Source organism: Amphibalanus amphitrite, unplaced genomic scaffold (assembly GCF_019059575.1).
Source record: "Amphibalanus amphitrite isolate SeventyFive unplaced genomic scaffold, NRLGWU_Aamphi_draft 000664F_arrow, whole genome shotgun sequence".
Lineage (NCBI taxonomy): Eukaryota > Metazoa > Arthropoda > Thecostraca > Balanomorpha > Balanidae > Amphibalanus > Amphibalanus amphitrite.
The window spans coordinates 68,756-80,709 of record NW_024882158.1 but is presented as its reverse complement, the minus strand read 5'-3'; the positions used below and the strand labels follow the sequence as shown (position 1 = coordinate 80,709).

The window sequence follows — 11,954 nt, the reverse complement described above, 5'->3', positions numbered from 1 at the left end:
ATTTACAATGCATGACGCTGGTCGCTGAAGAAGTAGAGCGCTCAATTGATAGACCGATTCTCAACACTACATCATGGTCTTGGTCACCCTATTAGGTAAGCAACTGATCTAAGTCCCTGAATTATGGAGCATTGTAAAGCCAAGGTGTTGTGTGTTGACCGCAGATTACTTTCTCATTCTTTTCCTGGCTGACCCGCATGGTGCATGTAGGACGATGACCAGCTGGTGACCGCATATAAGACCTGCGCCGCTGCAGTGGAGATTAGACTCGCGAGTCGCGTCGGCAGCGCGCGAGTGAAGTTAGCTCGGACAACACCTAGAGAGAGGGAGAGAGAGAGAGAGAGAGAGAGAGGGAGAGAAAGAAAGAAAGAAAGAAAGAAAGAAAGAAAGAAAGAGAGAGACAGGGAGAGGCAGGAGGAGAGATGGCCTGGTCTCGAAGACTGGTGACGGTGGTGCTAGTAGTGATGGTGACGGCTGTTCACCGATCGGATGCTAGGAGACTGACAGCATCTTCCAACGGTGAGTGGTGCTATTAGCGCAATGGTGATGAACGCGCGTGGTCCAGACTTTACATAGAAACCAATGACAGTCGTTTTCACAACCGGTTATCTGGTGAATGCACCACACTTGACCATATCTAACCAGATATCTTGTACTGTAAACATCTTCACATTATGAATTTATGTCAATGTTAAAACCGAAAATCATGTCTAATAATTTGATTTATCACGTGGGTAAGGGTATGCAATATGCATATAAAGACGCTGTAAAAGGCCAAAACGGGCGAGGGGTAAGGTCAGTAGTTTTTATCGGGCTAGAGCAAAACTAATACAATCACGTACTTATATGCTTCGATGGCAATCACCGAGGCATATACGTGTTGACCTCAGAAGGATAAGGTCCAAAATTGACCTCGGGTCACGTGACCTCAAGGTCAACATGTATATCATTCGCTGGCCGCTGCGTCTGGACGAGTTGAACACGAGACCATTCGCGAGACTGTACCTTTTTCTGAAAGGAGTGTTATAGTATCAAAAAGGTTTGGTGACCTTTGATGACGTCACATGACCTTACAGTTGTCAAATAGAAAACAGGGCATCAAGGTATTCAAGGCCGGTCGTGAATGATGTCATTCATCGTATTATTGGTCATCACGATGCGTTTCAGTGCAAAAATAAGGCATGTAATTCCTCCCCGAACATTGACTTATAATGAGGAGGCCAAAAAATTGAGCTTACCATAGGCCATAGTGATGGAAAAAAAAAATCCGAGACAAAAAAGTTGTAGGTCCTCATCGCCTTGCGAAGCTCAAAGCGCTCGGTCATCTACTGTAGCTCTGACACGGTGGCAAAGTAACAAAAAAGTGATTTGAGGTCGAGTCATTCAAAGTGACCTGCTGAAATGATCTTCAAAGCTAGGGAGCTAAAACTTGCTCTCACCATTGTGAAATTGATAACGAAATAAGTATGCCAAATTTCGCGGAGCCGCGGTATTCGCCGCGGTATTCCCACTATTTACGAAAGCTCTCAAGAGGGCGGATAACCGCCCCCGTCGCCGCGGCCGCGCGCGTCGATGCGAATACGAGCGAGTGATAATGCACAAAACCTCTACAACATGAAACTTCGCTATGCATGTCAAATCTGCTTTATCCTTTTTTCAGGTTCAACCACGCCACACACGACTCCCGAGCCACCGCCAACGTTCTTCGTCGGTGGCGAACCTGAGAAGGGTTCGTCGAGTCAGGGTACTGGACTCATCGGCACTGGAACGAGACCCCCCATTCATCTGGGGCAAATCCTCGGCTTCTTGGGTCCAACGCGGCGTCCGTCCGGGCCCGCGGGTCCAGGCGGATATCATGTGCCCCCACGTCATACTACGACCACCACCACCAAAAAACCCTGCAGACATTTTCGCTGTCCCGGCCGCTTCCCATGGTATTCTGCCTCGCACCCCGGCTTCCAACACAAAGGTGTGAAGCTTCGCCGGCCGTAGGTGGCTCCTTAGCAGCCCGGAACAACTTACGGTGCAAGAGGATGTGAGTGTGTTCGGCGATCATCGGCGATCATGTTACTGTAACAGCGAAACTAACATATTGCTTATGTAATATGTATCACCATAGATAACAGTAGAACAGAAGAACAGTAGTTCTACTGTCATCTATGGTATCACATTAAATACATGTCAGTGAAACCGGAGTTGTGGTTTAATGGACGGGGGCATCGGAAAAAAGTATGAAGTGATTTGCCTCACAATCAATAGTGGTTTCGAAAAAGGTGATAACACCCGCACCAGTACACTTTTTTAGCATGTCATAGGCCATAGCTCACCTTCAGACCACTCTTTGCGGAATCCAAGGTCTAATCACAAAAACAATGTCAGTGTAAATGTTTTTATCCCGCACCGTAGACAGTGTTTTCAATTCCTTCACGTGCAAAGAGGGAAAATTATCGGATGTCGTGTAACTAACTAATTTGTTAACCCGCGCATGACTGGGGTATTTTCCATAACGCGAGTGCCTGGGAGGGGGCTCTCCAGAGCCCCCTCCTATCTCCAAAACTACTGGGCCGATCGTCAAAATTCAAACGGTGTCTAATAGCCCTGGAAAAACTGTTATGGAAAACCTATTTTTATTGACCTCGACGTCACCGATGACGTCAAAGGTCAGGTCAAAGTAAAAATTATCGGCCTTTTTGCTTGTTCACAATTTAGGCTCTAGCCGCCGGCTGACAAGTCCGATCAGACTCATTTTTGGCTTACGCACTCCTTGATATATGTCTTAGGTACCCTGAGGGTAACAAACTTTTAGTTCGAATTTTTTCAAGTCAAGGCTAGGTCATCCTAGGTCACGAAAATTGTATATCATGAATCGGTCACGTGACGCATGTTTTATGGTCCATTTTACTCGTAGATTTCGAAAATAATGTCGTATGTGTCATTTGAGGTCATTTTCAGCTGAATTTACAGGAGGTCAGGTCACTTTCAGGTCAGAAAAGGTCAAATTTTGAAAGTGTAATTTTTCAACAAAAAATGTGCCTATCAGATGCAGTTTGAGCTCAGGAACACGATGGTGCCATTTATGTTGCTGTACGATGTCAAAAACGTACTGAAAAAATGGTTTTGAAAATATATGAATATAAAATTTTGACAATTATGCTAACAGCTTGGCTATTTTTGAAGCTAGAGTAGTTGAACGGCGTGTATTCAGTATTCTATCACATATATTCCGTTTTTTGCGAAAAAATAATTTTTTTTTGAAAAAAAAAATCAAAAAATATATTTTTGTAATTGTAAAAACATGTTTTTCCAAATATTCAAAATTTCGATAAATCGATATAGCAGTTTGATAGCTATGTGTAGGTATTTGTAGTCTACTGATGCAAAGAAATTGGATCTAGCTTTAAAACTAACCTCTTGAGAGCGTTTGCCGTAATTTAATATTAGCGTTAACCGGTTAAGGTTGCTAACTTAAGTGAGTCCGGGCTAAGCTATTACGTTCGGTGTTTTGGCATCGGCTGGCCTCGACCCCTGACCCCTTCCTGGGCTCTTCTGAAAGACGCCCTAGAAAGAACAGAGGGAGACAAAAAAAGAAAAAAAAGAATCGCTGCGCGCACTCCGTCGCTCGGCGTCCTAACGGAAAAGGCCGCTTGGGCAGCGTTGCCGCGAGTCCAACATAAGTCGTATGTCGGACTTACTTACGTGCAGTTGTGGTCGTTGTGGTAGCCGTTGTGGTTCCAGTGCCTGCGCCCACGCTGTAAGTTGCTAAAATACATTCATGGTAGAAATCAACGCTGTTACAATATATCGCCCACGTTCTAAATTCCATAAATCTGGGCCTGTCGTGTGTGCGCGACATCTGGTGGCACTATGCGACCCGTAGTTCTCCCCGGTGCACCTAGGTGGCACTACCTGTCCCGTGATGAGGCACGACCGGCGCTGGTGGAGGTGAGAGGTAACTAGGGATGGCGCAACATCCCGCTAATATAATTTGCACGGTTCCATCGTGAAATGACCATTTTGCATTAAAATTGGCCGACATGACGTCACTCGGACGTCATTTCCGGCCAAACTGTGGTAGCTATAAAGTTGAAATTATAACACAATGTGTCAAATTGATGCCGCTGAAGGTACCGCAAGTTTCGTGTTGATCCCTCAAGCGATTTAGAAGATATTGCCGAAAAACGGGAGGGGGCTCTGTAGAGACCCCCAGTCATGCGCGGGTTAACTCGCGTCCTGCTGGGGGTGTTTGAACCCCCCCCCCCCCCCCGGTGGTTTTTAGCAAATATCTCAAAAACGGCGGCGCTTTTGGCACACCTTATCATACATCTTTTCTACATATGTTGTGAAAATTTTAGACCCAGGTCACTTAAGGTCAGCTCACCAGGTCAGTTCAAGTGGCCTCACTTCATCAAAAGTTTCACTGCCTGCCAAAGCTACACCGGGTGACCGATGGCTTTGAAACTTTCAGAGTTTGATAAGAGCAGCATCATGTACAAAATGTAGGTATATCTTGGAATTTTGATATCGATGACCTAAGGTCAGGTCAATTTTGCGACCTCCCCATTATAAGTCAATGGGAGAAATTTGAAAAACGCCTTATTTAGACAGAAGTCATTATAAAGACTCTAAAACACTGAATTACTAGTATCTTTGACACCCTGAACATGAAAACGGCAGCCGTGACCCTTTTTTATGCCCCTGAGATCATCTCAGGTCACCAATGGTATCTGACTGTTTTTTTCGCGAATAACATTTGATAGGGGCATGCTAGAGCGATGAAAACACCTCACTTGTGTTTGGCTCGACGATACAGATCGACTGATATGCAACTTGAGACCCTTACCGGTCAGGTCATGACCTTGACCTGAGGTCAAATTTTCAAGTTGACCTTTCGAGGTCAAGTGATAGTTCATTCCACGCGTCTTGGCGAGAGGAACACGATGCTGGTAAAAGAAAGTTCGTGCAAGGTTTGAGTCATAAGTAATGGCAGACAAATCGGTTTCCGAAAAAAATCGGCTATTTTGGCAGTTTTTGTCCCCTGCAGGCAAAACCGTTGAGGTAGGTCAAATGCGAGAGAATTACTCAGAAAAAGCGTTAATAGGGCTATCAAATGCGGCGCTGTAGCTTCATTAGTTTCTGAGCTATGCGTGATTTGTTGAAAATTGTCGACAACTGACCTAAAAGTCGGCGAATTTGGGCCTTCAATGACCTCTGGTGACCTGACCTTTTGACCTGACCAAAAAAGTGACCGATGTGATTTTTCCTAATTTTTGACGCTCTTTCGAATGGCGCCTTTCCCGTATCGCTACGTGGCTCAGGAGCCGAGTTAGAAGGGGGTGTTCACCCCCCCCCCCCCCAGCAGGGCGTGGAAATCCAGGACCCCCAGCAGGGCGCACGTTAAACGTCTAGACGATTAACAAATGTTTAACATCTTGTAGACAGTTTGTCTAGTCTGAAACATGGCGTATTTTTCATATATTATGTATTTTGTTAACAATTTACTATAAGCGCCCGAAAGATATCGGCGGCACTGGATAAAATTATTAAACCGCTCGTAGGTAGAAAAATCTTTCAAACGCCTCGCCTATCGGCTCGACGTTCAAAAGATTTGTTCTACCTACTCCCGGTTAAATATATATTATCCCGCACCGTAGACAGTGTTTACAATTGCTTCGCGTGCAAAAAGAAAAAATTATCAGATGTGGCAGAAAAAAAATCTGATCAGAAAATTATCAGATGGCATAAGGGGTGAGTCAATATCCCTTCTTCCTCCAAGGTTTACGTCTCTTCGATACGCACTACTTTTAGACATTTCATGAGGCATAAGTAAAGAATTTGCATGCATATCAGTGCGGTAAAAAACAATAGCGGTCTGGTTGAACCCACGTTCTGTGACCAGCCGACTCAAAATTACCACGCAACTTACATAAACATGAAAAGTATTCATTAACCTTTAAGTGTGTCAAGAAATTATTTTAGTCACTCAAAACAGAGTAGTTTTAGAGGAAGTTTCAATTTGTCCCAATTTATCTGGAACACCCTGTAGTTAATTGGCTTCCCGGCAATATTTTCCAATAATGTCATTTATAAAGTGGTATTCAGTAAGCAAGTTAAAGGGACCCTCCCACCTTAACATTAGATTTGAGTTGAGATAGTCAAAATGGGGTCCCTGGCTCACAATTACCGGTTTCGGCACTCACAACATCGAGAAATGCCTTAAATCGGAAATATTGAATTTCAAAATTGCAGCATTTTGATTCAGAGGGGCTAATGCATAGGAATACCCCTCTGAATGTGTGACGTCAGCGCAGATATCTAACGATTTTTAAATGTTTGACTAAAACGTTTTGTAGCACGCGGTGGTATATGCTGCGTTGCGCGCAACAAATGCCGCACTTTTAAATAAAGTCGCTAGGAACAGCGGAGATCCCAAAAAGTAAACAAAAGTAAAAGTCTAATATCTTGAAAACCGGTGAATATTTTTCGGTGAAATTTGGTACATATTCGTTTTCGCTCTTTCTGAACCGAGCGACATCACTTTCATGCCAATTCATAAACTTTTTTGAAGGTGGGAGGCATAAGCGTAGGAACCATGGGTGCAAGGGTGCAGCTGCACCCACAATATTTCTCCAGTGGGTGCAGACAATGTATTCTGCACCCACAATAATCTGAACCAAAAACCCCTTTTCTCATCAATACTACTTTCCATGCAGCACGGCAAATTCAGGATATGTTGCCCGCTATCCATCTTTCGAAGCATTTGCTTTTGTGATGGTCTTCAAAACTTAGGTACATTTGTGCTGAAGAAAAAGGGAAATGGAGCATGTGATTGAACACATACCGAGCCGATGACCCACTGTCAAAATGTTTAGCCCGATATCTTCGAAAATGGCTAAGTTGGCCGCTTTTATGTACTTGTTACTGTAGTCAATATTGGCAATTTACTAACCCTCGCATGTGTGCGGCGTTTTCCAGCTTCTCATGTGTAGGGGGAGGGGGGGGGGACTGATCGAGCTAGAGCTTCGCGGAAGAAAACGAGGGTGGTGCCCGTGACGAGAGGAAGCCGATGATACCCAATTTTAAGGTCCTAGGTCATTGGTTGACCTTCCATGTCAGGTCAATGTTCCAAAATTCGGGAAAATCGGACCTGCTAGAACTGCGTAAAGTGAAGCTGTTATCGGGTTTTTCGGGGTGCTGATCACGAATATCATGTTAGTTTTTATCACAGATGATTTCTTCATGCATTTAGGCCAGATCAGGTCAGGTCAGGTCAGGTCAACCATTAGGCGTCCTACCGGCTATCCATAGCAGGTGTCAACTACCACTGACGGCGTCGTAGGCTAGCATGTTACGAAGGCACGAAAAATACTTCGTAAACGTTCAAATGGATGCTAAATTCGAAATCAGCCCGAAAAACTACCCTAGAAACATGTAATACTCGAAAAAGTGAACCGAGGCCATCAAAGGTCCAATGACCTGACCTGACCTTCAAGTGACCTTCACACCCACCGTGATGCATGGGGCAAACATCATTTCACATGTTTGTACGTCTACAATCACAAAAAGAGTGGAAACGCGCGGATAATGTGAGCTGACATACGCCAAATCGCGAATCCGGCCGAACATGGTCTCGAGAATCAGGTCACAGGTCAAAGGTCTTTTGGGTCAGGGTCATGAAATTTTCAGAGTAGGTGTAAAACTGATCAACTCGAGGGTACTTAAAGTTTCGTCGCGATCAGCCGCTTTTTGCGCGAGTTATGTGCGAAAAGCCACGGGGGGGGGGTTCATCCGAAACCCCTACACATGCGAGGGAATTAATGCTTCCAAATGCACTTATCGGTCGGTACCTTTTCGACATGGTATATGTACAGTATACACCCCCCTCAAAGCTCGTAATGAGCCTTCGCTCGGGTGTGTCGCTCCCTACCCCCCCCCCCCCCGCTTCACCGGCCATGGCTGGATTTCTGCACCCATGCACCCACAATGTTCCAGCCGTTCCTACGCCCATGGTGGGAGGGTCCCTTTAATTGAGGCTTTGCTGAAGTTTACAATTTATTTATTTATTTTTCATTTATTTGGCCCTCCTTCTAACGGGCAGCTTGGCGACCCATTTACATTGGAGAGCTTCTGCTTCTCCTGGTCCTTCCCCCCCCCCCTTCGCTATTAATGAGTTTCTACGTATCGCTGTGTTGCTGTATACTAATTAATTACTAAAAAGCGAAAGGTTATACAAGTAGGTGTCTGCATGCATAGCGAAAGTGCCTGTGCAGGCTAGATATCTCTGCTTTCATTTTACTGCATGAAATATGCAACAACATTGCAAGTTGCAAAAGCGGATAGGATGATGACCTGAAAGTGACAGCATATAAGACCTGCGCCGCTGCAGAAAATATTAGCCTCGTGTCGGCAGAGCCAGAGTATAAGGCTAGCTCGGACGCTACCAAGGGAGTGGAAAGAGACGAGAGAGAGAGAGAGAGAGAGAGAGAGAGAGAGAGCCGGAGAGAGGATAGGAAGAGGGATGGCCTCGTCTCGAAGACTGGTGACGGTGGTGCTAGTGATGATGGTGACGGCTGTTCACTGATCGGATGCTAGAAGTCTGGCAGCATCCCCTAAAGGTGAGTGGCAGCGGCGTAATAATGCTAGAAATGTGTGGTCCACAGGTTATAGATAAACGGGTTACCAATGTGGGACAAATGCCCTGCAGCGCTAGAAATTGATGGACAAATTAAAGTGACCATCCCACCTTAACATTAGTTTTGAGTTGAGATAGCCAAATTGGTGGCCATGGCCTGCAAATACCAGTTTGGGCACTCACAACATCGAAAATGCTTTAATTCGGAGATATGGTATTTAAAACTTGCAGTTTTTGGATTCTAAGGGGCTAATGCATTGGAATGCCCCCCTTAGAATTTGTGACGTCAGCAGAGATCCAACGATTTTTAAATCTTAGACTAAAACCATCGTTAACACGTGGTGGTATACGCTGCTTTGCGCGCAACGTTTGTCGCACTTCAAGGCTGCCAAATTATTGCTTCCAAATAAACTCGCTAGAAACAGGAGGGATCCAAAAAGTAAACAAAAGTCAAAGTCAAATTTCTTGAAAACCGGTAAATATTTTTCGGTGAAATTTGGTAGATATTCGTTTTCGCTCTTTCTGACCCGAGCGACATCACTTTCATGCCAATTCATTAACTTTTTTGAGGTGGGAGGGTCCCTTTAAGTATACATTTTTTGGGGGATCCGGTATATATTGGGCGGGAGGGTGCAGGCCGGCGCACTATTGGTGTCGGCAAAATACAGTAGAATCCGCTTAATAAATCCTCGGATAATAAATCCAGCCGCTTATTGTGGCCGCTTGAGCTGTTCACGGATTTTCTCCATAGATAACCATAGTTAATAAATCCGCTTAATAAATCCACGAACTCCGCTTAATAAATCCACTTGGGAGTTTCGAAGTCCGTAGTGACGTCTCCCCACTCGAAATGTGGCATCCAGCCCGCTCCCAAAGAACCGCTCTGGAGCAGTAGCGGCGGAACACCTTCAATTAAGGGGGGGGGGGGCACTGCCGACTTTTGGTCCCATTCTTTCCATGCAACGCCCATAGGGCTAATGTTAAAATGCCAAAATCAAAGGGGGGCACGGTGCCCCAATGCCCTCCCCGTTCCGCCGCCTATGCTCTGGAGCAGCGGTCAGCAGCAGTTGGAGTTCTAAAACAGAAGTTCAGGGCTATAAAAAGCGCAATCAACATACACCTCAAACTCTGAAACGCACGCCTTTATAAATTAGGCTGCATTACGAAAGTCAAATTATTCGAGGTCCGGAGTCCGGACCCCCGCGACCCCACCGATGACGGAGACCCTTGTCACTTTCATTGGAATAAGTACCTAAGGCAATTAAGAATCATGGTAGCCTATACGCTTATATTTCACGGGAACGGAACGTGCAGCTGAAATACATGTTTTTTTAATGAAAATAGCTGACTCCGGTTAATAAAGCCACCGCTTTAAAAAATCCAAAACATCTTGTCAACAACGTGGATTTATTAAGCGGATTCCACTGTATTTACAAGTTATTACAGCCGGCCGCGGCGTTAGCCGGCAGAGAAGCCTTCCTACAAAACAAAATCTACTGGCACTTTGAGGTCTCCATCCTTTGACCTTAGATTTGACATTGAAAGTCAAGGTTTAGAGCGAAACCGATGCGATTTTCGTAATCTTCTCAGTGCAATTGAGAATTGACTTAGCGCTATGCTGAAAGAAATCGGAATTCGTCACTGAAAAGGTCGCTGACGTCGACACCAACTTCACGCACATTATCATGTAGGTATGTCATGCATCACAATATCACAAATGTTCTGTCCTATTTTCAGGTCATGCTGGGCAACCCACGACCACGATTCGCCAAGTACCTACCATCGGAGGAGGGCTTCGTTGGGTACTTCGGGGTCTCTCCTCTGGGTGAGGGTACTGGTGTTCTCAGTAACCAGGCTCAAGCGACAGCTGAGCGGCTGAGCCGGGAGACTTTCTCCCCACCCAGTGGCCTCCGTTATTTGCCGGTGCCGCCAGTGCCACGCGTACGGGTACTGCAGCGACAGTTGAGCCGGGAGACTTTCCCTCCACTCCGCTGCCTGTGGAGGCATTGGCCGCCAGTGCCACGGGATACCCACCACCATCACCATGTGACAACTATTGCGACCCCCCAGACGCAATCAATCATCACATTTTTGACACATTGGCTGGGGAAACCGAGGCGTTGGCTTTCGCAAGACTGTGAATTTTCGCCGGCCGTCATAGCAGAGTTCACTTAGCAGCCCGAAACAACCTACGGTGCAATGGGATGTGACTGGGTCAATATCGGCGAGGTGTTATTGTAACAACGAAACTAACACATTTCTTGTGTATCACATGAAATACATGCCAGTGTAATCGGAGTTGTGGTTTAGGATGGTGTCATCGGAAAACAAAATGAAGGCGTGACGACTGCGTTTTAACTTATTTGCCTCATTTTAAAGTTGTTTCGAAAAAAGGTGATAACACCGCCGGTAGACCTAAGTTATCATATATTTAAGTTATTTTTAAGTTATTAAGTTATATTTAAGCTTATCATAGCTCACCTACAAATCACTCTTTGCAAAATCCATGTAAGTACCTATAGGGAGACTCGGGAGTTATGGGCCCCCGGGAGGTATGCGCCATGGCTGTTTTGAAGAAGTGTTGTGTATTTTTACACATTTGACCGCGTAAACTGGTAGCAGACATTCCGTTATACAACCCACGTGATTTCCAAAAGCAGCTCAGCCTTCTTTGGCAATGAGCGGTGATAAAGCGTTTTTGCCCTCTTCGAGTAAAATACGGTAGTTACATACAGAAAATTCGTGAAAATTTTGAACCAGGCTCGTTGTATGATGTCACCCATCGCTAACATAAAGTTAGCATGCAAATTAAGACTGGATAGACAATTTGAAGCTTTCTTGCAAGATTATGAGCTGAGCGCGCACATTCCGGCGTCCTAGCTGGGAGGTTCGGGCCACCCACCCCCGTTGATCCTAAATCAATAAAATGATGCTTTCATTGAATGTCGTCTTCAATAAGTTTTATTTTTGTCGCGCAAGGTCAAAAATCAAACTATAGTTCGTTTTTTTTCAAAAGGACGCTGGCTCCAAGTATGTTTTTCGAACAAGCACGTGTTTTAGCGGGCAAAACGAGCAAAAACTGAACCTGAGAAAATCGAACGTTGACTAATTTTAGCATGTGATTTCTTCCCCATAATTTCCATATGTGCGTTTCGGAACCAGATAGGAGAACAGTGGTGACGTCATGCTGTCGAGCATGTATTGCAATGTAACGTATAACTTTCATGGACGGAATCGCTCAATCGATTATAAGGTCGGCATCAGTGAAAAACTAAGCTTCACCCAAATTCGTTGACACTTGTCCCATTGCACGGACATTTGGGTG

At 45.2% G+C, this 11,954-nt stretch overlaps 2 long non-coding RNA genes across 2 annotated transcripts; both read left to right on the top strand.

The window, feature by feature from the left end:
* The first annotated feature begins 245 nt into the window (after positions 1-245).
* On the top strand, positions 246-2,195 carry LOC122364261. The gene is made up of 2 exons (XR_006253530.1): positions 246-519; positions 1,661-2,195. It is a non-coding gene; the product is annotated as an uncharacterized LOC122364261 (long non-coding RNA).
* Positions 2,196-8,388: 6,193 nt separating this feature from the next.
* LOC122364262 lies at positions 8,389-10,927 on the top strand. The gene is made up of 2 exons (XR_006253531.1): positions 8,389-8,612; positions 10,367-10,927. It is a non-coding gene; the product is annotated as an uncharacterized LOC122364262 (long non-coding RNA).
* The last annotated feature ends 1,027 nt before the right edge of the window (positions 10,928-11,954 follow it).